Genomic DNA, 27570 nt, shown 5'->3' with positions numbered 1-27570 from the left:
CATTGCAACTTTACAAAAGCTTTCCATGTATCTCATTCTGCTTTTGAGACCATTTAGGTATGCATTCTGAGGCTTCCAGGATCTCTTGGCATGGCTTTTTCCAACTCATCATTTACTACAGTGCCAAAATATCCTCAGGTACCCCACCTTGCTTGATCTCTTTCTGTATTCATACTTGGAGTAAGAAGGAAATTCACTGCCCCAGTCAGCTTTTGGCAGTTGACAATTTTGTTTAAAATGCTTCCATATTTCTGGAAGAGGTGCCATTTTCCAGATGATAAATTGCATGTAGGTAATATCAGAATACTTATTCAGGAGAAGCATATATCACCGTGAAAAAAAATAAACTTACTCCAGTTATGAATTTCAGGTGTCTATGTAAGAAGGTTTAACCAACAAGAAACTATTCTAACTTCAAGTGCCACTATAGACACTGAGAATCAACTTGCAGAATTATATGGTCTGTTACATGAACATGTTAAAACTGGCAGTACTACCAAGGGGCCTAAAATACCCCTTAAAGTTGAATTTAGATTTGAATGTTTGTAACTTCTTGGAGGTTGTAAAAAAACAATGGAAAATCAATGTTCAGCTCATTGGTGAGCTGAATTGACAAAGGAGTTTGAAATCCAATGCCATCTGTTTTACTAGATCCTGCCTTAAAACAACACCAGCAGACCGTGTCAGTCTTGAAGCACCACTTGATATATTATTAGTTGCCACAAAACAATCCATTCTTGAACCCTGCTATCTGTATTTCTTGGGGTATATGGTCGCACCTGAGACAAAGGAAAATGTTACACATGGATTAAAACTGTGCTGGGATGTGCAAATAGATCTTTGGATCTGCAAGCACAATATTTTTTGGGAAGTGATAATATATCAAAGAGAAAATTAATTATGTAGGGGTTTTTCCTAACACCTGGAGCTCATGCTGTTTCTGCTTCTGCTGCTGGCTAGCTGTTGTTTTTCATAAATCACTCTGTAGGAAAAAAATTAAATCCAGTGAAATGATGGAAAAAAGAAGTCATGGCTAAGGAGGAAAGCAACATCTAAATATTTAACTGCCACCCAACAAGTTCAGAATCTTCAGGAATTTCCATCTTCCTCAGCATGTTTCCTTGGCTTACAGCTTGGAAAAGAAATCTACTTAGATATCTGGGATTGAAAAATAGTAATATCATCCTGTGTTCTGGATATCTTAAAAAGAACTCCAAAAAATGTCTTTGCCACCCTTCAAAAAGCAAGCAAAAAATGAAAAAGCACCACCACAAAAAACCAAACCAAACCAACCAAACAAAAAACCCCCACCAGAACTAATAAATGAAATTAACCAGGAGTGTATCTAATCCTATGTGCTCTATGATTCCATCTCTGACCTTAATGAAAGGCCTAAAGGCCTTTTATTCACTCCAGGGACTTTCACTGATGCACGCTAAAGAGACCATTCAGTGAGATCTGTGATGTTTTCTTTCCATTGTATTTTGATCCTGCCAGCTCTCATTTGGGCATTTGACTTGCACATGCCAGTGCTGCAGAGCTACTGTTTGTAGCATCTTTTTTTGAACAGTGGTGAGTGATTTAGAAGGATGGGAGGAATCTTAATTCCTGAACAGGTGCCTCTTTCAGCCAGATTAATGAGATGTAAAACAAGTGGCAACATTATTTCGAGTATATTTTATTTATTCTTGAACTGGGGGCTGTGGAGTTCCCAGCAAGAGTGGGAACTATCCTCTTTTAAACCCATAATAGCCAGCACTTACAAGTGATTTTTGCATGCTGAAGGTACTGAAGAATCAAGGCCTAAGAAACTAATGAAATTTAACTTCTAATACCATATGTTTATTTTCTCTGTATGGGTTATTTAGCAGACAGTTTAATTAGTAGGACAGTTATGGTGCCTTTAACACATTTTTCAGTCAAGGCTGATTATTTTTTCAGGTTATCAAATATATTTCAAGGCAAGTAAATACAAAGATCAAGGACTGAGCTTTTCTAATGGACTCCTCTGTTGGAGTATTTGAGTTGTATTTTTTGTGACATTTTTCACAATTAGATGTATTATTTGACTTTCATCATCACAGATAATGTAAAGGATGATCTTTGATTTTACCATGTGCATTCTTGGTTCCTGTGAGAATACGACCATAAATGCATTAATTTGTTTCAGCCACTTTAGTGTAGTCTTTGCTTGTATATAGAAGGAAAATGCTCACAAGAGTCTTTTGTAGTGGAACAGGGGAGTTTTTAAAAATTTGTTATGCCTGAGAGTGAGGAGGGAGTGTTATAATTGTCACTCCTTCCTGCTGCTAGGATAAACACTTGGATTTATCAAAGCATTTGTTCTAATCAGCAGGAGATAGATATCTAAACATAAAGTTCTCTAGTGTTAGCATATATAGTATACTGCATACTTAGTGTATTAGTATAGAGATAAAAGTGTCTCTAGTCTTTGTATATCTATGTATATAGAGAATTGTAAGTCTCTGCCATGTGTGTAGGAAACACTCTTCCACTGCCTGAGATGAATGTCCTGTGCTTCACCCCTAGATTTCTGTGCAAGGATAATTCTGTGCTCATGTGGGAGATGAGTTAGAAAAAAAATACTAGTTTATTGGCATTCTTTGTCAAATTTTTGCCTTTATATCACATGAAATCTGTTATGTTAAACTGTGAAATTTTTCATACTGCTATAAACCAGCTTTCTTCATCATTCCAATCTGTTTCCTACTGGTGGATGTGGTTTCACGGAGTCAGTTCTGTAGAAATGTTGAGATAAAGGAATCTAATTCTTTAGCAAGGCCAGCATAAAATGATACAAACCACTGTTCAGCTGTATTAATGTAATTGCTGTCTTCATAAATCCCATATTTTGTATGATTAGAAAAAATGAATCTAATGAAGTCCGTGACATATCTATTTACCGTCATTGCAGTTATATATCAGTTTCCCTAATCCTAAGCTGACAGTTTTAATTTTTGATGGAAGGCCCCCTCATACTAAACTCTTCAGATTTATGCTTTTCTTGTGCTTCTAGTAGGAGGTATCCCCAATACTTATTTGGAATTGTCTTGAGATTTGTGTCAACCTTCCTGCCTTCCCTTCTCCTTACCAATCCCACATTGCCCTCACTGGTGTGAGGTTGTGTGAGCTCTCTTAAGTAGTCTTTTTTCCAGGCTTAGCAGTCTCAGCTTTCTTGGTCTCCCTCATTTACAGAAGTGACTGGAATTATTCCCGCCCAGGGGTGATTGTCATTTCTCTTCCAACCTGGTAAGATTCCCACCGCTTCATTCTCCAGTTTGCTGAAATCCCTCTGAAATGTTTTCCAAGATTACTTGCTTCATCCCCTTTCTGTGGATTGAACTGGGGACTGGCTGATCTCTAGTTGCTTGGATTGTCCTTCTTGCCCTTCTCAAAGAGACATTTGTTTTCTTATAGTCCTTGAGAAACTCTGCCAGTTGCTGTGACCTTTCATAGATAAGGACACCCTCAAAATGGCATGGGCCATCTCTCTCAGCAGTTTTGGGTGGATCCAATCCTTGACCATGTAGGGTTTAAGTTTGATCCTAACTAGATTCTCTCCAACACAGTTAAATCTTCTTTTCTCCAGATTTTCCCATTGGTCTCAAGGATCTGGGATCTCTGAAAGCAAGTCTTAACAGTGAAGTACCTCAGCTTTATCCATGTCCTCCGCCACCAGGTCTCTTGGCCTTTTGACATGACAGACCCACATTTACCCTGGTTTTCTTTATGCTGCTGCCACTTTTGGAGCAGTACCAGCAGCACTTTTCTTCTTCCTTCCCCTTCTCTTGCTAGATTCAAGGGCTTGGACTTTTCTAACTCTGATAAATAAATTTTGGGCAGGAACAATATGTTACAAGTTGGCAGTTTTACAGAATCATTGGTGAATTCTGAAAGCTTCTGGGTAATGGGACACACAAAAATTAGGAGCTGGGATGCAGTAAATTTGAAAAGGGTAAGTTGAGTGCAAGGTCATTTGCAACAGTCTTGAAGTAAAAATGTGTCTGGAGGTTCAAAAACAAACTTTGGTTCCTTTTAAAAAAAATTTCCCAAATCACATATCCTGACCCAACATTTGCTAGAATCAGAATTTCATCTTTGGCTTATACTGGGCTGCAGCATATACAGGACTTAGAAGGAAATGATAGGTGTACCACTTGGATCTCATGGCACACTTGGCAGGAAGGAGAGGCAGGTAGCAGGATAGCAACTTGTTTCCTACATCATTATTCCAAGGGGCAGGAAATGCACAGGGAGAATCCAAAGAGGCTCATTGTGTTTTTTAAACAAAGCAAGCAGCCCACCTGACCTTGTGAGCATCTTGGATCCTAGCAAGGCAGAAAGATACAAGGCATATACCACAGGTCTGAGAAGGTTCAGAGGAGACCTCCCCTGCTAGAGCAGGACATGACAGTAGCAAAGCCCTCACTATGCCTTACAGAGTACTCCTAGGCTGGGCAAGCATGTGAATGCCGTGCTGATCCAGGGATGTCAACATTTTCTATCATCTTGTTTTTATTTTGGGGAGTCTAAGACTTTCCCAGCTTTTGGTGCACTTTGACAAAAATTTGAAGTGCTGCGTTGGGTCATGGAAAACAGCCTAACGCGTCCTTCTCTGTACCTGAGCTTGTAACAGCCCTGTATCATTCCTGAGAGGTGATTGACTTAGAAACTCTTTGTAGAAACCTCCAGTAACAGCAATTTGATAGTCATCCTTGGTAAATTATTCCAATTCCCCACTTTCTTTAACAAAAGAGAGGTTATTTTTCTCAAGTTCTGTGTAGAAGTGTTTTACTCCAGTCTCAGCATATGAAAATTAGCCTGCTGGTGAGATGTGTGACTAAAAGGTGAATTGTGCTGTCTTTTAAAAGGGTTCCTGGGTGGAAGCTTTTCTTTGGTGGTGCACAATCTATACATTCATACGTTTGCTTGGGGATTTTTTTTTTTCCTTTGGATTTTTTATCTTTAAAGTTTTCATTTAAGTACGTAATAAAAGACCATTAGTTGTTTGGGATTTTTTGGAAGCCATTTAATAATGTAAAGTGTCACCTTACATAGCTGTTGGATTTTTCCAGTTGTTGGACTATGCCACCTCCTAAAATGATCTGTGGAAACCATGATAGAATATGTCCCAGTTGTCCTTCGATCAGAACTCTTCGTATTTCCTTTCCATTCAAGCTGGGTCAGGTAGGTCCAAGGTTTGGGAACCTGGTGTGTTCTTGGAGGTTGACCAGCCAGAGGTTTGGATTGCAGGTGTGGTGGATGTGCAGAACTTGAAGATCATTTTGGTCTCAGTTGCCTAGTTTGGAGATTATCTGAAATGTTATGTTGTCCCTCTGAACTCTTATTCCCCTTATTTTGACCGTTAGGTGCAGAGGGTTTAGAGGATTGTCACAGAAAATGGTTTTAAATGCCTACATGCGGTGGACCTTACTTATTCTGAAAAAAACACCCATGCACTGTCATGTAGTGAAGTGTGTCTCTTAGAGCCTGAATTACCTCTGTGAAGTTGTACCAGCTTGATAAAATGAGATTGTGTATCACAGGAGTTGAAAGTTTTCGCTGACTAAACTCGCTCTGAGGGGGAGAAAGGACTTGAAATACCACCATGCCATTTTTTTGGTGATGTTTTCTGTGAATTCTTTCTTGCCAAGAAGATCCCCCAGCACTTCCCAGATACCGGAATGGCTCTGTTGGAAGCCCAGTAGTCTGTTGTAAAATGGTTCAGAAGTTCAGCTGTTTTAAAGTCTGCACTGGGCTCAACCTGCAAAGAGAGGAGAGCACCTTATCCATATGCCAGAGATGTCATTGTGAGAAGGTGTGTTCTTGCTCTATTGGTAATTAAAGTGGAAGGCTTTGAGTGCTAGCTACTCCTTATGAAAGAGATTTTGTATGGAGTTATTAGTCTTCATTACTTGGGTTTTAAGTGGATGTGTAGGGCAGTTGGATCAGTTGTCATCATCTAAGAACAACTCTTCAGATGAAGGCAAGCAATTTGTGCTTAATGTAGTAGAAAAAGGGGGAGTCAGTAGGAGGAATGGCAGGATGAAATAGGGGTAATGTGCTTGAGGCAGTAATCCAGAAAAAATTATTTTTGCATTTTGAATGGATTTCAGGGGGCAAGATTGCTTCTGTCACAGCCAGAAGGAAAGAGATTATCTTTCATCTCAGCAACAATAATGAAGGACTGGTTGAGTGTTTTGGTTTTATGAATAGAGCAGGAAGGGAAGGCACTAAAGTGCTAAAGCAGGCAGGATTTTGAGCCAGTCAAAGGTGTATGGAGGCAGGCAGAGGAGAAAGCCAAAGATGACACCCTGGCATCATGAGAAAGAAATGAATGAAAGACAAGAAGGTGAAGGGCAGCTATGCATTCCCCACCGTATCAGGGTGTGCTTTGATTGACCAGCAAGAACTTCCCTTGGGGAATTTGGCTTTCAAATGTTTGCAGTGTCCTGTTATATTGTTGTCTTAACCCTGCAGTATGTTTGCAAACTCAGTTTGCAAATTGCTGCAGCCCTGTCCCATAGGAGGGCAGCTCTCTTTCCCTGTAGGTTTGGATGCTGTTCAGAATACACCTGCAGTGAAATGTTTCATCCCCCTGGTAAGGGAAATGGGAAGTATGAAGATCTGATATAATGGAGTGGAGGCTAGGCTGTGAAAAAGAATGGGCTGAGACTAAATGAAGACATTTTGGGTTCTGGTTAAAATACTTTTTCTTAATATACAGAAAAGAAAAATCAACATTTGCATACAAAACAAATGTATTTTTTGAACAGCATTGCTTGCAAATAAGCTTATTTTTCTGTTAGAGTCGGAAGTGTTAGAAGTCTATTTCTAATCATCCTATTTTAATCTTTATTTCCTGTTTGTTTTCACCATTTGTACACTGGGTAGGAAACTACTGTGTCTTACAGACCTTCCATACTACTGTTCTATTTCTGCTATGAAAAATTAGCCTTTAGAGCAGTGTAGCAAGAGACATTTTTGCAGTGTTTTTGATGGACTGCAAAGAAGTTGGAGCCAATAGAGAAAACACAGATAAGGGCAATATTTCTTTTTTTTTTTCCATGAAGTTCATGACAAGTAGGAAATGGAATAGAAATTGTGTGTTATGGAAGGCTTTTCAATGTGTTGCAATTGTGATAAGCCCTGGACAACACATGGTAAAAAGATGAAGGAACGTTTCCACTAAAGCTTGTTCTTGTTTTGGGCTGGAAGCTTACACTGATAATAGTTTTAAATCTTTATATATATGTGTGTGTGTGTGTGTGTGTGTGTGTGTGTGTGTGTGTATGCCTGTGTATATTCAGTATTACAATTCTCTGTTGAAAATTATTTTGGGTTTATAAAGAAGTAATATTTTCAGGCAAGTTACGTGCTGGCTTACCTTTACCCTGTCAGGCAGCTTGGTTTAAGGAATTCAACTGCTTTTGCTTAATGGCTTTTTCCTGCCCTTGCAGAACAGTGCTTTTTTTGTTTGGGCTCTTAGCACTTCAGGTGAAAAATCTGAAATTCCTGAAAACCTGTCTTTCTACTTGCTGAAGTAGTTTGTGAAAGTATTACTTTTCACTGCAAGATTTTATAATTGAGGTTTATTTGCTTTGTCCCCACTTTTTCAAACTAATAATTTCTTCTGTAGAGGAATACCTCTAGTGATAAATGTGCTGGGGTGTTTTGGGAGGTAGCAGGTCTTTGATCACCTTGACTCTACAAGGAACAGCTAGAGCAGCATGTAGCCCAGGGCTGCAATCTGTATGGAGCAGGCCTGCTGTATTTTTCCAGATTTTGGGCTTAGCTAGGGCCTGTGAAGTAGCAGCAAATGTGGGAGCCATCTGGACTTGCTCTGTCTGCTCAGGCGAGGTCTGGGAATCCTGCATCACTCCTAGAGGGAGTGGTATTTTTTATTGTTGGTTTTTTTGGTGGGGTTTTTTTTTCTTTTTTTTTTTTCCCCCCTTCTACTTGCAATGTGGGACAGCCCCAAGTTTTTCCCAGGACTGTGAAAACACCAAGCCTGCCTTTCCCAAATCTTTAGAGGTTGCCTTTTTTTTTTTTTTTTTTTTCTCCTGAGGAAGGTCATGAAAATCACTGCCTAATGCATTTGGGTAAAACATTCATGTCAGATGTGACTTGAGTAAACCCTGGAGCTAACCTCACATGAAGCCTACTTGTTTACTATAATTGAATGAAGGATTAATAAAATGATAAGTCGGTTTCACTGAGGTTTTCTAATCAGTTGAAAATGTTTGTTTATTCCCACAACCATAATGAATATCTGCAGAGAATAATTTTGAACACTGTATTTTCCCCTCCCAAAATGCAAAATGCTAAATGCAAGGACAGCATGTATAGAAAAGAGACAGAATGTATGTAGCTACTGGAGGAAAAAAGAAAAATAATTAAACCCTCTAATATTCACCTTTTCTTTAATGTTTACTTTGGATTCAGGGTTACATGAGATCCTATTGCGTGTTTGTCAACTCATTCTATGTTGCAAGCAAAAATATGCTAAATACTTATTTTTGCTTTGCCTCATGCAGCTGAGAACTTACTTCCTTGAGAAAATGGTGGTAATAGTATGTCTCTTTTCTGTTGGAAAAAATCAGCATTTGTCATTTACATATGGAGGTGTTGTTCCAAACACTTTCAACCATATCCGTTTTCTGCAGAAGACTGAGTTGCAGAGGTGAAAAGCATTGATTGAGAAAGTATGACAGTGAACAGTGCCTTGTCTTTCTCCTTCTCTCACCCCCCCTCCCAAAGTGCTACAAATTAATAATCATGCATTGGTTATCTTCTTGCAAAACCAGTGTTGATATGAAGCAATTAACTTCACCTGTAAAGGAAATAAGTGTGGATGGCAGTGGGTACACTCTAAAGTTTATTACACTAATTTATTACCACAATTGCCTTTTGTAACATGGTTTACAGTGGATTTTTAAATGATGACCACTCATGATAATCCAAACAACACAAAAGAAAATTACATTCCTACTGCTGAAGATGAAGCCAGAGAATTCCTGACCTGCCCCACTAAATCTGTTTTGTTTAGCTTTCTCCTGAAGCTGGGGCACTGGGAGATGTCTGGAGCAGTTGCCCTCTTACTCAAATTGAGAATGGGGGTTGCAGGTGTAAATCCCATATTTGATGACAATTCAGCAAAAGTGGATTTTGTAATAAGACTTTTGAAGTATTTTATGCAGACATGGTACTTGCCTTAGCCTTTTGATATTTTGTTGTAGTTTATGATGGTGAAAGTTTAAACATTTTGACTCTAGAGCATCCAAAACATGGTAAATATTTGCTAAATTTCAATGACATGTGCAGTCTGGAAGAAAATCGTTCATGCATTTACTTCCAGTGTGCTAATGTAGCATGCTTGTTCTGGTATGATCACTCTGGTGTGTGAAGTGTCAAAATGACGGGCGAAGGTTTTCTGTAATCTGAATGGTCACATTTAGGTTTTTAATACCTGTTTTTCAGAGGTTCCTCTGTCTTTTTGAATGTCCAACACTGTCTTTTAGGGGGACAGCAGTGTTGGCTTCCTTAGCAACAGGAAAGTTTTGAATGTTGCCACCACTACAAGGCATTCCACTGATCAAGGTGGTGGCATCAAAACGTGACCCGCTAATAGTTTTGGGCAGGAGGCTTTTCCAGATACAGGAACCTACTCAGAATGAAAGGCAGTGGTTTTTGCCTCCTGTTTCCTAACAGAATCTTTTGTGACTCTGACCAATGTGATTACACTCAAAACAGAGATGTTGCAATTTGTCACTGGGCTTTGGCAATGGGGGCTGATGCAGCAGACATGAGGGAAAATCAAACGTGCTGTAGCATTAAACTTCACTTGATAAGCTTTAAGTGGTAGCTTAGCAATTCACCAGCTTTTTACCAAGACTTGGAACGTTGCAGCTTTCCTCTCTACAAAGACTTGAGGTGAAAGAGTTGTTTATTTACAAATATCTTGTTTTCCTAGGAGACTCTTGCCTAAAATTATATATGTTTGGTGGTGATTATTTAGTATTCAAAGCTTATAATTTGGGATTGATGAGACACTAATAAATTACTATTATTTGCTGTCATCTAATTCTAAATTAGAACTATGGCAAAAGGAACAGATCATCCAAACTTCCTCTGGCTTCTATTTTTAGGACTTGAGTCCTTTTCATCTGTTTTAAAAACTTCTGTTGTTGCTTTGACTTTCATTGTTTGATTGGCAAGTTTATGCTGTTGCTTGTTGAGTTTCTATGCCTATGAGTTAATTTATCTTCCTTTGCATTCTTCTGCATTCAGGTTGTTAAAGACAGAGTGAGTCAGTGTTTTGCAGGTGAAGGTTTAGACAAGTTCTGGATAAAATAATAATAAAGGCTCTGTCTAGATTTTTATCTCGGTGCAGCAGAGGCAGACAGTTGAGAGATGAAGATGAATCTGGGTGGTCTTGATATTGGAGACTGCCATGAGCATGGATGCTCCCAGCTGGGGGACAGGGAGGAAAAAAAGTTCCTGAAATGATGAAATGAGTGTCTTGAATAACAGTGTTGTGCTGTGCAAGAAACCCGTCTTGTTTGGAAAGCAATCCTACCAGCTATTTTAGCATTACTCATCTTAAAGCAGCAGCAGGTAACACCAATCCAGTCAGGAGTACCTTGTTTGCTGTGGGGGGTAGATAAACTGTTCTGCAGGAGTAAAAACCTGGGAAGTTGAGCCACAACCCCCCTCTCATACATTTATTTGTCTTTTAGCAAATGGCATTTGCATCAGTTCAGGGACATGGAAAAGTTTATGGAAAAGTGCATTACTAGAGATGAAACTAAAGTGATTTCATAGTTTATTTTTAGGCACTTTGGATTGAAAGTTGCTAATTGAGGGTGGGGGTGACAAGGGAAGGTTTGCTTGAAGTTGGGTTAAGCCAGGGTTATCTGTATTTGTCTCAAGCCCGGAAGAGTTGGCAGGAGAATGGAGTGAACTCTGTGAACTTGCACAGACCTGACCCTTAACACGCTCACACACACACACATGCTCACACAAACCCTTCCTTGAATACTTTCTCAGCCTTACACTCCAGCCAGTTTCTCTAACAGGCATGCCACAATCCTTTCCAGCCCACACTGGGAGGATATTAAATAATTTTTATCCTAAAATTCCTGCTCCCTCCTCCTCTTTAAATTTCCCATCCACCCTCTGCATGTTCCCATTGTGGGGAAAGGATGAGTGCTGTTTTCTCTTATCTCCTTGGCTATGAGGGTAGTTTCACAACTGCTGCATGTTTCAGTTTTTCACCTACCACAGACTTAATGTATTAAAGTGGGCCAAATCTGGCACTCCTTATCCCAGACAAATGTTTTATTGAAGTCTTTGGGAACTTTGCCTGGGACTCTATGAGATTGCAGGCAGTGGTATTTAAAAGAGGTTTCCACAGTCACTTGTTTGATTAAAGTATTTTTTTTATTTTAGTGGATGTAGCTTAATCAAGGCAGTGCTTTCAAGTCTGAAATTGTCTCTTATAAAGTTACCTGGGAAGAGTTTTGAATGTTTTCTTAATGTTTTCACATCTCCATGCATCAATTCCCAGTCATTCCTGCTCCTTGTTTTCTAAGGCAAACCCTAAGAGAGATGTCATTTACTTTAATTTCTCCCTTCAAGGTTAGGCTGAACATTCTTGGGTTCTGAAAGGAGAAGTTGTGGCAGCTTGTTATCAGGTCCAACTGATTGTCTGCAAGTGACATGATGAAACAAACAGTCTAGCTGAGATTCTGACTTTATAGCACTAATAAAAATCTTCAGGGTAGGAGAAGGGGATTTGAGTCCCCTTTGCATGCACAGACTTTTGCTTGCATTCTCTCACTCTATGACTGACGAAACAGTAGGATAAACACAGGATAAAAATTACTCCTTTTGGGGAGGGTAAGTTCATGCTGGTTTTGATCCACCGGGGGCAAAATAGCATCAGGGTGAATTGTCAGTGAGGGGAGGGAATTGGGCTGTGGAGTTGGTACTGACAGCCCCATGTGTTTCTGTGCAGGAAACACACTTCTGACCACATAGCATTGCACTTTCTAGAAAACCCATAGGTGGTAGCAAACTTATGATCTGTAGGGCTTTTCTGTATTTATAGTAAGAAGATGATAGATTTATTTCTTTTAAGACTTCAAAGGAAGAAAATGAAAGGGAAAAAGTTTAACTCTGTCAGAACCCACCGAAATACTGATATGTCAGCTCCTGAATAGGGTGTGCAGTGAGTTCTGTTCAGGGAGGTGCTTCTGTAATCAAGGGAAACGTAGAGAATTGAAGTGTAGCAGATATCCTGGATTCCCATTAAGCAGTTTTAATAGATTAATAAAATAAAGTCTTTTCTAAAAGTGAAAGGAATGAGGAAGTTGTTCTTTCACTGGCTAGACATTTGTTTCTGTTAGAGCCATCATTCATTATAAGAGTATAGGAAAGGCCATGCTAGCATGTTCTTTCACCCTCTGCTTCTTCACTGGTGCTCATGTCCCAAGTGTCTTTGTCAGAGCCTCACACTCAGGTCAGACCTGCAGATCTGGCCCCCTGATCTGCTCCAGCTTGTGGGTTGCAGCAGGACATGTATCCAAAGGAGATAGGAGCTCTTTTTTTTCACCCTCAAACTCAGAAGCGATCTAAAAATCTGGTGCAGTACTTGTAGCTGGAGAGAATGGAAGAGCAAATTACTTTCAGGTGGACTGCAGAGAGCCCACAAAGTCCATTTAGAGGCCACAAAGAGCATTCAGGTTTTCATGGTGGGAGGAAATAGAGGCAGAGGCTGAGGATTCAGCCCAGTGAAGAGTTGCAGTTGCAGCAGGTTGGTGTAATGGCTCCTGTAATCTCCAGCTGCTGTTCGCTTTTCCAGCTGAGCTTAAAAAAGGTTTACCTCTGACTACTGGGTCTCCCAAAACTGCTTCAATACTTCTTGGTTTTTTTTCCTGTGGAAGCCTTGGTGGGCCTCTCTGTTGTTTGCTGACTTCATGAGTTCTCTTGACATTGTTGTCTTATCCCCGACTACTCAGTGCCTTGTTCCCGGTAGTGCTTGTCCTCACAGACAGCTCATGCCAGGAGTGTATGAGCAGAAGAGTGCTCTTGTCTACTTCCCTTCCCTGTGTGTTTAACTGAAGTTCATGATGAGCTGTTCAAGCTACCAGAACTATACTCTACTATAAAAATGTACTTTTTTTTTTTTTACTAACGGCTCTTTTCATAGTGTGTACATGAAAGAAGAAGCTAGGGTAAATGATTAATAGCACAATAAGGAAAAATAAACCTATTCTCTTAGATTTTTTGAAAAAAAAACCCCATATCTGTCTTCTGGAGTTTAATCTGTGCCAAGACTTCTGTTTGTGGTTTCCTTGCCTACTTGCATTGTGCAGTTCCATCCCCAAAGATGTGTTCTTTTTACTGTGTTCAACTTTTTCCCAGTTGTGTTATATTTTTTCTTTTTTTCTACCTGAAAACAAAACTTCTGTTTTTGACTTGTCTTCATATTTTGTTCAACGAAGGAAAAAGCTGAAAGTGTTTGACTAGTGGTTGAGTTTCTGCTGCTCAGCTCTTTTTCATGATACTCACTTTTACAGGGTGATTTGTACAACAATTAACATTCCTCCAGGCTGAGAAGAGCTCTAATGGAAGGCTGTCTGTGAGCTGAGAGAGCAGCAGAAGAGGTCTGGGAGTAGAAAGATTAAACAGTGAGGTTAAACAGGTCAAATGAGAAGTAACAGTCAGTAGAAAAAAGTGCATAGTACAGGGGATTAAAAGAAGGGATGAAGTTTAATGGCCAGGCTTTGCTATGAGGTTGTTACTTATGTGTAGGTAAATTGTCTTTGTTTTGACATCAGTATACAGAAGTTTGGCTTTGACCCTGAAGCTCAATATGTTATTTTGTAGAAATACATAAACCTGATTTCTTGCATATTGCCTTTACCACATAGCTCTGACTTAGTGAGCTTCTAGAACTCTCTGTGGAGGCAGTATCAGACTCCCATTCACTGACAAAGTAATTCCTTCAGCTGGCCAAGGCAGCTAATGGTTTGCAATCTGTCTGTGCTTTCTCACAGGTTCACACAAATGCAATTTCAATAGTAAGGCACCACAAATATTATCAGCATGCTTTTCCTTCTGCCACATACAAGCAAAATCCAAGATCAGATAAAGAAAATGTCATGTTGACCTGTGGCTGCCTCTGGAATAATTGAGACTCTTAGCTTCATGAGTCAGTTTTCTTTAACTACTGAGGCAGATTTCTTGTCTGTGATGGTGAAACCAAATTTTCCATCATGTATTATTAGAAATGAATGTTACAGAAGATCTTGATGACTCTTGACTAAAAATTGTTCTACTACCCATGACTTGAAAAAATACCAATAACTAAATGATTTTGGTACACTTTGAGGCTGAAATGCATTAGCAGTGGATTTCAGGAAGGAGCAAAGTTGAAATGTGTATTCCACTATTTCCTCTTATTCTTTGTAGATGACTTCCCTCCCCAAATTTAAAGGTACCAGGGCAGACAGGGAGCATAAACGTGTGCTCTGTGGGACATAAGAGAGAGAGAGAATTGGAGGGTGCAGGCTGGGAGGGACTTCTTCATTTCTCTCTGAGAGGAGCTCTGACAAGTCTGGAGGAAGTTTTGCACAGGAGTTTTGATACAGATCACCTCAGTGGGATATAGTTTTACTACTTCTCCCTAGTGAAGGGAAGAAAGAATTGGTTACTTTTCTAAAATTCATTGAGCCTTTGTGGTTTTTGATTCTATGCTAGTGGTTTTTCATTTTATGCAGAAACATCTTTCCTTGTCTTATGTGTAATGATAATGAATAATGAGGAAATGGCTTCATAGGTGATAAAGGACATTACAAAATTCCTGCTGTGAATTAACTGTAAGCTAAATTTTGTTCAAATCATCAGCTTTGGGCACAGCTCTCCTGCTGCGTTTCATCCTCCCTTCCTCCATTCTCTCCTTTCTGATAGGCTTTTCAGCCTGATCTTTGCCAAGAAAGCATAAGGCATTGGAAAGAAAGTGGAGTTAATTGTATTTAATGGTTGGTCAGGAAGGGAGGAGGAGAGATAAGGTTTTAATATCAAGGGCCAGCACCAATACTGAATGTGGACATGCTTTAAAGTCTGTTATATTAAAATGATTTCAAAAGCAACTCCTTCAGAAATATTGGTCATCCTGGCAAAGCACCATGATGATTTTTTTTGAGATCTGAACTCTGGATGACCTCGCACTGGCCCTGTTAAAAAACCCTTTTTCCTTCCCACTTCCTCAAATCTTTATCCTCTTCTGCCCCCTAAACCACTGACCGATAAGCAAAAGCCTCAGAACTGGCTGTTCCTGCCTTCATGGTTGGAGGAGCTTTTCCATTTTTTTTGCAAGGAAAGGTTTATGGAGACTTTAGGACCTGTGTCTCCAGGACCTTCTTTCTTCAGAGCTTGCTGAGCCATCTCAGAGCAAATTTGTGCTTTTATGTAGTGTAAGATAGAAATATCAGCTCAAAACAAGTCATGTGCAATGCTAACTTCTAACCTGCTCCACACAGAACTGCAAACACTCTTCCATCCCTCCATATGTGGTTTGGGTGGACCGCAGAAATATCAATGCCCACTGTGCTGCTGCTGCTGCTGCCCAGGCCCCCTTTGATGAAACAAACTGCTTGGCACACAGTTCCCATCTGAAGGACACTGCCTCTTGCAAACTGGGGGTGTCTGCCTCTAAATCCCCTTGGTTGTGTTCTCCCCTGCCTGTTTTGGGCAGCCAGGAAAGACCAGTGGGAATCAGAGCACTTAGGATATGTGTTTATGTGTTTCCTCATCATCTCTTTGATTCTGTTTTCACAAAATATTTTTTTTCAGCTGATAAAGTTGGGGTTTTTTGTTTGTTGTTTTTTGTTGGTTTTTTTTTTTTTTTTTCCTGATGGGTGAGATTCCTGTCAGAAAATACCAGCCCAAGTGGGGAAAGGAGTTTCACAGAAATATATTGTTGTAATAATACCAGAGAAAATTTCCAAGCATGATCTGAATGCAAGGCTTGATTTCTTTTGCTATGGGTCAGAGGAGCATAAATTGTTCCTTTCATCTGTGTGGTGTTGAATTCTGAAACAGAAATGCTTGGCATTTAGTATTTGGTATTTTATTTTAACTATTTTTCTGCTGAAAAATAATAAAGATCAAAATAGTGTCCATATTGGTAATAACCCAGTGTCTGGTCCAGTCTCAGAAGTTACAAAGCTCTTGGCAGATGAAGGCTGTGAGTTTTTATCTTTGGAAATTTCCTTTGTAGCTATATAACCTATGGCAGAAGGTGAGATCCAGGATGACATAGGTTAAGAAGAATTTGATATGTTAAGTATTGCAAGAGGCATTGTAGAGAATTTTCTTCAACTGTCATGGTTTTTGATGGGAAGAAAATTAAATTTACTTTGTTTTTAAGTTTACAGCACACAAGGCTGGAGTCTGAGTATCCTGAGACTTTAATTGATATCAAATATTATACATAAATAAGCTACTAAATAAACATTGCATAAGAAATTTTGAGTTATGCAGGGCAGCTTCCTTAACAGTGTCAAAAAAGTAAATTCCTAATTGTGTGTTGGTGAATCCTACCCTGTATGTTAGGTTGGCTATGAGGTTTTACATAAACTTCATTTTTTTCTTCTGAAACTGATGGTCTTTTTCTGAGTTCAAGACATTTTAATGACTTTTGTACTTTGTCTTTTAAAAAATGATAGCTGAAGATATGCCAGATTTATTCTTCTTCCCCACACGGGTTGTGATTAAGCTCATCATTTTAGCTTATTTCTGAGTGGCTGCTAATTTTTTTGAGGGCTGTGTATAATGGACTAACTGTTGCCAGAATTAATTATATTTCTAAGGAAAGTTTATAGTTAAATGGAAGCTGTTTCCTTTTTGAAATCTGATCACTGATAATGTCTTGAAACCTGAAAGCTGGAGCCACTGTAGTTTTGTTTCCATGCTCATTATATTCCTTGGTACACATAATCAATATCTTTTTAAGACTGAAAACTTTAAGAATGCAATAGATTATTATAATTATGAAATTTTTTACTTGTATTTTCTTTAAGGGTTAAAAATTAATGCAAAAGACAAAATTATGTGTGTTATACACAAGGTCCCTTCTCTGAACACTTTAAAGTGGGATACTTTACTGGCCTATGCTCAGAGCCATGCTGAGCTACAACTTGATAGAATAAGGCATTTAAGAGTGTATAAAGATTTAAGAGTGTAGACATTGTTGGATTTCTTTTGCCGTCATCAGCAAAGGTAAAATATTGTTTCCTTTATTAAGCCCTTGTCCATTGATAGTTGTTATTCAGATTATACCTAAGATATAAAAAATTTAAAAACAGAGCAAATACCACAACAGATATTTAGCTGGCAAGTTGTGAAGATTGTGCAACTATTCCCCAGGAACAAAGGTGCTAGTCTTTGGTTTGAAATGAGCAATTTCCTGAGTTCTACTCATGGATTTCTATTCTGCTGGATTTAGTGACCAAATCCTGGTGTGCTTTCATAAGAAGATATATTTAAGATACTTTTTTCAGCCTTTTTAAAATTTTAAACAAAATTTCAGATGGCAGGCTTATTTCACAATTAATGACCAGCTTTAGAGTTAATTTTCAGGGAATGCATGTGTTTCCATGTATATTGTAGATTTACTAAAAAAAAAAATCTTCCTATCCAGTAGGAAACGAGAAAAAGGAAAATGGATGACTTTTTTCAATTTTAAGTTGATTCTGATGAAAAGCTACATAATGCAAAGTTTTTGTAAATCCAGCCAAAGAGTTGGGTTGGCATTTCAGGACTGTGACCAGCAACGCAGTGGCAAATAATGCAAGGTATGCCCTTACAACTACTGTATAACAGGCCAACCTAAAAATAGGGAGCAGCTGGGCATGAATGCCTTCCTTTCAGCCTTAAGCTTCCCAGGGAGAAGCCCTGGAGAAACAGAGCTCTTCTTGTAGCCGTGGAGTTGGGTAGGTGGGACAGAGCAGTGCTGGCCAGGGGATATAGAGGCCCTGGAGAGGATGGGGAGGGAGCCCAAGTTGGGATGGTCTCAGGGCTGGGTTTCACACACAGGTGCTGGCAGACAGGGCCCCTGGGTGCCTGCCTCAGCTCTCTCAGCAGCTGTGGCCCCTGTGCTTTGAAAGGCTAGATTAGGGTACAGCATGTCTTCAGGAAGTTATTAAATGGTTTTGGAATACATACATACATGTATTTTCCTCTTTGAAAGCGAGGTGGGGAGCAGGAGGGGGTAATGTTTTGGGATGCTGTACTAATAACCTGAGGCTAGCCAGGTGTAATGAAGTTTATGATGTCTGCCTGAAGGTATTTGCAGCCTACAGTGGCAGCTGTGAGGGGCAGATTACATCTTTCATCTCACTCTCATGCAGAGGAGTTCAGTGGGAGAGAGGTCCTGCGGCCCCCACACTTTATTTTCCTCTCAGCCTGGCTCTGTCTCTAAGCTGAGCTTTGCCCTGAGACCAGGTCCCCCAGCTGTGCCCAGGAGAGGAGTGTCTTGCAGCCTTGTTTTCTTGGCACTTTGCCTGGGGCAGCCCCAGTGCAGCCACATCCCTTGGGCTGTCTCATCCATCCTGACCCCTGAGTTGGTGCTGTACCCTGAGCCAAGGGCAAACACAACAGGCATGGAGAGTGGCCACTTTTGGAGCCTGACAGAGCTCCAGAAGGGATTGGGCAATGCTCTTGGGCACCTGCTGTGACTCTTTGGGATGGTGCTGTGCAGGGCCAGGTGCTGGACTTGATGATCCTTGTGGGTCCCCTCCAACCCAGCACATCCTCTGTGTGATTCCTTGCTGTTATGGGAGATGGCACAAAGTTGTCTTGATGCTACTTTGTCTGTGTAATGGGGGATGAAGGGATTCCTGATGCTGCTCTTCCTCCTCCTGTTCCGTACCAGTGGAGGATGATAGGGGTCACAGTATGAAATAGGGCACTGGGGGTGCCTGTCATGGCATGTCTGGGCTTTGTATTGGTGTGACCCAGATTTGTAGGGTTTGCCTTCTATGCTATTGTGTTTCTTCATGGTGAGAAGAGGGCATTCAGACTATCTTCTTTCCTGGGGTCCCTGTGGGTCACTTTATTTATGGTCTTTATGAAGAAAGCAAGCCCCAAAACTTCCCTCTCTGCCTTCACAAAATCAAGTTTTGGAGCCTGACAGAGCTCCAGAGGGGATTGGGCAATGCTCTTGGGCACCTGCTGTAACTCTTTGGATGGTGCTGTGCAGGGCCAGGTGCTGCATTGGACAGACTTGAAATAACTATGAGCAAGTATTCCTTATTTTTCTAAGGTTCTGAGGCTCAATTTGATACTTCTCTGATATCTTCTCTCTCAGAAGAAACGCAGCCAAACTCTAGGTCATATCAGCTTTGTGTTCTTTGCTAAGAGAGATGATTTTACCTGTTAAAACAGCATTCAAAAGATCATTAGTGGTACTGATGATTGGGAAAGTAATCTTTTGGGAAACCTTCTGGCTGTGGGAGCAGGCACAGCACTTATTGAAGGAGGGAAGAATATCACGACAGATTTTTTTAGAAGTATATTTACATTTCCAGGAAAACCTCACAATTGGTTGATCTTTGGCTTACTCTAGTTCACAGTGTTTTAAATCAGAGATGGGGCTCTGCAGCCTCCCTGCCCCTCCTCCCTGTGCCTCTGTGTGTGTGTGTGAGTGTGCACGTGGGTGTTTCTGCAAGTGTTGTGTTAAAAAGCAATTGGCATCTGCTGACTTTCTCCATCTGAAGCTGCTTCTTTTTGGGCATATGAACTGATTCTGTGCCCCCTGGCTGTGCCTGGCCCTGAGTGACCCTTCATGTGCAGCCCTGGTGCCCAGGGTGCAAGGGCAGGTCCCTGTCAAACGTGGTGCCAAGGCAGAGGAGCTGTGCTGGAGGCTCCCCTGAGCAGGCACTGCCATCTCCATCCTGTGGGAAGCCATTCCAATAACCCTAACAGAAGGCTGCCTGTCAGCTGCAGGCCTGGGGTGGGCAGGATCCTTACTTTCTGAGATTTCCTTGCATTAAAAACAGGGGAAAAGGGGAATTTCCCCATCTTGCCTGGCTAATGGTGTGGTCAGTAGCTGGCTCAGTTCAGGCAGGGCTGTATCCCATGCCAGGTGTACACCCATGTGTGTGTATGGATGCACACACAGCCTTGGGTGAGCATTTTGTAGGAAGCTCCTGTGGGGGAAGGTGTATGGACATTGGTATTTAAGTGGCCTGATTTATTCCACTGGGTTTTATTGGATAGGTTTAACTCCTCCTCTCTTCCCTCATGTTTTCCCAAATGCTAGGAAGCCCCTGCATTTTTCTTTGCTGTGTATGTTTGGCAAATGTGTTTCAGATGACTTTGGCAGGCTTTTGAAAACAAAGACTGAGCTTCTGTGAGAATTCTAAAGTTTTTTCCCCTTATAGATAAAAGTATAGAAAGAGACATTCTGTTGGTTGCTTGGACAGTATAACTTAGAGAAGGCAATTTACTCTTCAGTGTCTCAGCCATGTACTTCGATTTAATTATTCAGTTATCTCCTCATGAAATACAGTCACATGATTGAATAAAAAAGAGTGAGCATTCTATCTGGCCATTTTCAATCTTCAATAAAGATGGTATTCTTTTGAATATGTTAAAAATAACACAATTCTTTTGCAGAGATTATGATAAAGGGAATGTAATATGGTTGATTTGTGTGTGCATGTTTTGTTGCCCAAAAATGAGGCCCCTGAAGCAAGCTGTTAGAATTAAGGGCCAGTTCAAGAAATCCAGTTGCCCTTTGGTTTCAGTGCACAAAGCCTGCTCATTAAAGAACTTGCCTCTGTTTTGAAGCCCATCTTTTTTTTAAACTCTTGAGCAACAAAGCATACATTTCAAGTGTTTCTTCCCAGAACTATCTGAAACTTCTGGCTTTCTTTGCTCACTCCAGCTGTCAGCAGATTTCAAGGTGTGTGTCTCTGTGTTTGAAGAAGTTATCATAGATATTGGTGACAGCTGGGCTTTGAAATGTTCTTTGCAGTCAACACAAAGTACATGAGGAGTGAGTCATGAACATTTACAGACCATACTTGGCTTCATATGTAAGTCTTCTAATAATGAGCCTGCCCAATTGAGCTGGGGAAGCTCATGACTTCACCATGTTCCTCAAAAAATGATCCAGTTGCTAAAGTTAAGGATCTGAGCAAGGATTTTTTATGATGCTGCATTCAATTAATCAATCAAATTAGGATTTTTATCTTTTCTGTCACTGCCAGAGGGGTCCAAACTGGTACTATTTCCACCCCTCAGGGGCTTCCAAGGGTGTCTTTTGTTTTTGCAGATTTAAGTTAGAAAACATGAGGCTGTGCATTTTGAAGGTAGGCCTTTGCAAGGATGAAGTTCAGTGATCTTTTCTCCATTGCTAGTGTAATGCACTGCTCATTCCTGAGCAAGGTAACTGAATGCAGCAAATTGTGTTTAATCACATAGAATTAGAGAGGTTTGTAACTTGTGTTTGTAAATGCTCCAGGTGTAAACTGAACCACCAGAAATCTGCAAAGACGAAGCTCTCTGAGCTCTGTGCAGTTATTCTGGACTCGTTTCCATCATGTGTGGAAGAAATACTATTAAAAAAAGCGAAGGTGCACTCTTAGTTATAACAAAAGTTTTTCACTGACAAAGTGTCCTTTCTTTTGTCCTTCTCAGGATTTTTATAATGTTTTTCAAAAGTCAGCTTTTGTTTGACTTTCTGAGCATTGAAAGAATCTCCAATGCCATTCACAGGCCTGAGTGCCTGGATTCCACAGATTTGCCATGCTGCATGGTTCAGTGTTACAGACATGTACTGTGACACTCCCTGACTTCTGACTGCAGTGCCTGCTTATGCTGATTTTCTTTCAAGGCTGTACAAATGCACACACAAATGCCAACAATGTAATTGAGAAAACTGTATAATGTGTAATAATTCTTCATAATAATGAATAATAAATGTAGGGATTCAAAATAAATGGAAGGAGAACACATTTTCATGAGACTGTACTTGCAAGAGTGATCTACAAATATGGAGGTTTCTGTACCTAATTTTAGCTATCATGTTGAATCTTTTGTTGCTCTTTACTTAGGAAGGTCTTAAGTCTTGGTCTTATCTCTTGGCTGTTGGAATCTCCATTGTGCTGTAGCTCATGTTTCCAAGATGGGCAGCAGTGTCTGTGTGCAGGGAGTAGCAGAGGGCACAGTGTGAAGGTGTGCTGGGAGTGTCCCAGGGACATCACCCCCTGCTGCTGCCCAGTAAGAGTGTTGTCTGTTTAGACATGGTCTGAGAAAATAACTAGATGAGCACTGGAAGCTAGTGAATGCTGAGAACAGGAAGGTATGAGTCTGAAAGCGGATTTGTCTTCCAGTAACACAATTCAGCTTCCTTTTCATAGCATGAATGTTCAATAAATTTCATTTCTCAAGGCTGTGTTTTAAGAGCACATTCCAGGTTGTGTTCCTGTTTAAAAAAATTTCAGTGAGGAAACATCCTGAATGAAATTTTGTACTTTGTCCAGTGACAGAGAGAGAGAGAGCTTGTAGTCCCTAAATGGGATTTATTGTCACTGAACAGGAAAGGCCCTGAAATATAAGACTATGTAGTTGTGTAAAAGCATTGTGTTTTCTGTCATCTTACACTCATTTGACCTTGAATTAGAGCAATGTCTTTGGCTTGAGTATCTATAAGAGAAAATATAATATGAACAAATTGTTTTAAAGCACCTATTATTATAATTTATTTTTTTTTAATCAGTGCATAACATAAAGTTACTAAGTGCTTTTGTCCTGTTTCTTTTTTTATTTCAGGCCTGGGTCACAGAGAAATGTGAGGATTTACACTTCTGAAATAGGTGTGAATGGGACTGAAGGAATTACGTGGAGGATTCTGAACTCCCCTTCTTCCTGCTCCAGGAAAGATGAGTGAGTGCATTATGAAACAATTTATGATTAACTCAGTCCTTACTTCAGAAGGCTTTTAGTCAAAACAGGAAGATGCAATTCAGATGGCTGTATGTAAGAATGGAAGAAATTTCAGATACTACAGATACACCTCCTAATTACAAACATCAGCCTTCAGAATCTGATGTTTCTGTTTAGTAATAGGAGGGTTTCCATCAAAAATATAGTGTGAGCTTTCTCTAGTAAATCTCAACCCCTCCCACCCCCTCCCCCCCCCCTCAACTCCCTGATGTAAATGTTCTGTATTTGAAAAATTTTAGCCCAATGTCAAAGAAAGCTGAACTGACAAAATTAATTTTGCCTTTCTTGAACTGATTCTGAGTGGGGCTGTTACTGGAGAAAAGTGCAAGGTTGAGCTTTATTAGGCCCCTGCATGTATTTTTTAGTGGAACAGACAGGTGAGAAACAGCAGCAGAAATGTCCATGTCACACCTGGGCTGCTCCTGAAGCCTGTTGGAGTGCAGCTGGTATGTTGGCTCCAGTGGCTGCAAATCCAGCTTGTGTGTCTTCCTGCCTCCCTCCCTTGCTGTATCTCTGCCCACAGAGGGAAGGAAAGAAACACCAAGGCTAAACCTTTGGGTTATGTTTCTCTGCTTCTGCCTGTAGCTATGTGGGGCCATCATTAGAAAAGGGCACATGACTTTTCTGTGGAATCTTGACATTCCAATTACTTTCAACTTAGTGCGTGCCTCGCGTGTGTCACCTTCAGATGCTGACCAATGAATGAGACCTGTGCTTCTTAGTACAACCTGATCAAAGTGAAAAGATACAAGTCCTGTCAGAAAAGCACATGGTGTTTAAGCCCTGGCTTTTGGCAGAGGTTTCTCCCTTCTGCACCAATGCACACAAGACCATGTATGTGGTGCTGTGGACATACCAGTGCTGAGCAGTGCATTACAGGATGGGTTTTCAGCTGCAGGTGTTGCTGACCTGACAGCTCTTTCAGCAAGCTGTGATACAAGAAATATGTAAGAGCTAGTAAAAATGAACCCTAAAACTGGCAGAGTGACAGCAGAATTTTTTTATTAGTTTAAACATTCTTGTAATTCTTGAATCTAGCTTAGATTCATTATGTATAAATTGTGTGCAGGGCTGAAAAGGGTGGGTGCACCACCCAGAGCAGCTTTGGGTGACCCTCTGAGACTTTTACACTTGTACATGGGAGCAGGTAACACCTAAAGCAATAGGTGTGTCTGGACAGCACTCTCAGCTTCAGAGGGCCAGAAGCAAGAGGATGCCACACTGCCTACAGCCCTAAAGCCAAAGTACATGCCTTGGGTGGTGTCAGAAGAAAAGGCAATGATATTTTTGGGTTGAAGGTGTCAGGGACAATGTCTGAGGCTTTTCCTGAAGTGGAAATAGGGAGCATATGGAGGTGTGAATGTATGGTGGAGAGGAGCAGGTTGCAGCAAGGTTCAGGAGTACCTCATCACTTGGAGGGGGTGAAAGGGTAAGCAGCAGAGCAAAGACTGTGTCAGTGATGTAGCAAAAGCATCTGGAGCTCAGTGGGTGAAGGAGGAAAACAAATGGGAATAGTAACTTGTGTGGCTTCTCCAGAACAGAGAGTAGGATGAAAGGATGCAGTGGAAAGTCAAGTGGGTGGGAATTTTTCTGTTCAACCAAACACTTTTTTCCCTCCAGAGATGTTTCTTGGTGGGCTGTGTTTGAAACCAAGTATTAAGGAGTCTCCCCTGCAGCTGACAAGAGACAGAGGTGTAGAAAAATTCTGGGAACGAGAAATCAGGACTTTTGAATGAGGGAAAAGAGCAAAGGAGGTGAGAATTGTGCAGGCGATAATGAGAAAACAAGTGTTTTGAGGGGAAGTTTTGGAAAGTAATGGGAGAGCAGGGATCTTCATCAGGAAATACACAGTGGTAAGATTTGATTTCCAGCTTTCTTGGGTTTTTTTACCAGCATGATGTAAATGGCAGCTCTTACTGGAGGGAAGGAAAAATCACTTTTCTCATCAAGGATGTGGAGAAATCTCACTATGTTTGTGTGCTTGCACAAAGAATGCTTTAATGTAAGTGTGGGAAAGCAATAGAAACATTCTGGTAGTACTTCTTGTATTTTCTATTTTTTGAAGAGGGGGCTGCATATGGTAACACAACCTGGGGTGACCATCAGCCTACAAACCCACCCCCGTGTGTCTTGTCTTTTTCTGAAAAGATGTTATTTTTTTCCCCCCTACATTTCTGACTTGCTTAGAAAAAACTATTGTTTTAAAACTTTGGTTTGAAGTTTGTCCTGATGAATTCGAGCTAAATTCTGACCTGAATATTCACTGCTTGATGGTAAGATTGAAATGGCTGTGAATGCTTTCAAGATTTGGGCTTTGCATAAGTACCTTTTGTCCTGTGGAGGGTAGGATGGCTGTCTCTTGGCAAAATGTGACTCCTGCCCGAAACCAGAGCAGGTTGGAAGCTGACCTAATAGCTCAGAAATTGGCACAGTGTCCCAAAAAGGTCATCAGCTTGGCAAGGTATGGGCTGGTCTGTGCTTGTGGTTGTGTTAACCTCTACCTTGTGTCTGCTTTTTCTTCAGCTACAGTTGTGCTTGCAAGGTGTTTGTGGTATATTTGCTTTATCAGAAGGAGACTGGGGGTGTCACACATGCTAGAAAAGCATCTTTCCTCATTCATTCCCTGTGTGGTGTCATATGGAGCTGGGAATCTCCTGTTTTAGCAGTCACTAAAATATGTTGATAATGTTTGCTTCCAACAGGACACTCTTCTCCAGGACATCCTGTTGTCTTCCTCTTTCAACCTGTTTCTGTGTCAGTCTGAGGGCTTTGGGAGCTTGTCCTGGCACCCCAGGCCCCTGGCAGTGGTAAAAGGGAGGTGGTGCTGACTGAGCTGTAGCATGGGCAGGTCTGGGACCCCCAGTGCTATGGAAAGGGAAGAGCAGGTCCAGCTGCAGCAATCCTGTCCTTTCTGGGAGCATCACACATAGCCCATGTCTATCCCATGGTGTTCCCACTGTTTGGCAGGGCTGGGGCTTGCAAGTCTGACACCAAAGCAAGGTGGCTGTGTGTTTGCAGTTTTCCACTTCTGGAATCAAGTATTGGAAACTTCCACTGATGCCTGGGAGCTTCTTAATCCTGAACGTGCTCACTAAGGATCTTGTCCTCCATATGGATTGCCTGGCCATGTTACTCTTTGTCTGTTTCTAACCCCCGTCTATTCATCAATTTTATTTTATTTTTTCAAAACAACTCAAAATATAGGTAAAGCAAACATTTTATTGTATCTGTAAAGATGCTGACCTAGCATCAAATGGAAGAGTATGATGAAGTGATAAATGTTTCAAGCCCCTGGCCTTTTATCTCTGATTTTCTTTTTTTTTTTAAATGTTTCTCAAACTTAAGTGATTGAAAAGTTTTCCAGATCTGATAACTGCAAAGATTTCAAGTGAAACTTTTGGCTTCTATCCCAGTATGAGATCATACAAAGTGATATTAGTTGAATTTGTACCAGAGTTTGAAAAGAAAATGAAAACACATTACTGTTAGTGTCTCTCAGCTATTTTTCAGCTATGCTGGACAAATCTTTTCTCCTTGGTTAAGTTCTGGTTACCATTTGAAATGTTTTCAAATATATGTCTGTATACCTATGAACATTTTTCTTTCTAATATTGTATTTAATTTATACTCTTTGGGGTTTTTATCTTTGCTAGCAGAACTCCTTGGATTTCATTTTACATAGAAGTTTTTTAATCTAGCATTGCAGAGGAAACTCACTACAAGAGAGAGGACATACTGAATTCCTGCTGCTATTCCAGAATGACCTTAAAACAAAATCTCTAACCTGTCTTTTTGTCTGGTTTCTGTGACAGGAGACTTTGAAAGCAATGGTCCTTGTAGGGGTGTGTGCACCTAAAACAAATAAATATGTGTCAACTACATGTGTTTTGTGGGTCTTCTTCTACAGAGAAATAAAATAAGATAAATAATGCCTTAAGTTAGGAATTTAGACTACTGGACAGGGCTGAACTTCAAGGCTGAACTTGCAGACCTGAGCAAACGGGCGCTAGAAAATTCTACATTTAAAGCTATTAATCCATCTCCTTGGTAAATATTCATTTTGATTGCCTTTAATTAGAGGATTGCGTGCTTCCCCCCTCCCCCACCCACCCCCCAAGGCCTGGGTATTGTTCAGCACACAGCATGGCTAATGCTTAATGAGTGGGTAGGTTGTTGATGTTTTGTTTCTCACCATTTCTTGTATGGCTTTATTTACGGCATGGTTGGCAGATGGTGCACTGAATACAGAACTACTCATTTCCTCATGGAGATTTTCATGGCATTAACACCATAAAGAGTTACTTTACTGCATGTTTTTCAGGGAATCTTAATCAGGAGTGCAAAATAAGACATACATGTATATTTAACCAAACTCCGAGCCTTGACAGTTAATTTTCTGGAAGGGGATGGTTACAGCACAGTTGCCTTGGTGTAAGATCTATCAGGTTGTGTTGATTCCTTCCCCCACTCTTCTTTTTTGTAGCAGAAAGCAACAGTGGGTCAAAGCTCTCACAGGGGAATCTCAAG

The 27570-nt window shown here is 40.5% G+C and overlaps 1 long non-coding RNA gene across 5 annotated transcripts in view; it reads left to right on the top strand.

Moving 5' to 3' along the window:
- LOC108962587 (uncharacterized) overlaps nt 1-27570 on the top strand; it is a 260018-nt gene that overhangs the window by 112284 nt on the left and 120164 nt on the right. For all 5 annotated transcript variants that reach the window (XR_003945588.2, XR_007776925.1, XR_007776926.1 and 2 more), the window contains exon 4: nt 22870-22983. This is a non-coding gene — a long non-coding RNA (uncharacterized LOC108962587). The remainder of the gene's footprint in view (nt 1-22869; nt 22984-27570) is intronic.

The sequence above is a fragment of the Serinus canaria genome, chromosome 2 (assembly GCF_022539315.1).
Source record: "Serinus canaria isolate serCan28SL12 chromosome 2, serCan2020, whole genome shotgun sequence".
In the NCBI taxonomy this organism is placed as follows: Eukaryota; Metazoa; Chordata; class Aves; order Passeriformes; family Fringillidae; genus Serinus; species Serinus canaria.
This window is presented reverse-complemented; position numbering and strand designations above follow the sequence as displayed.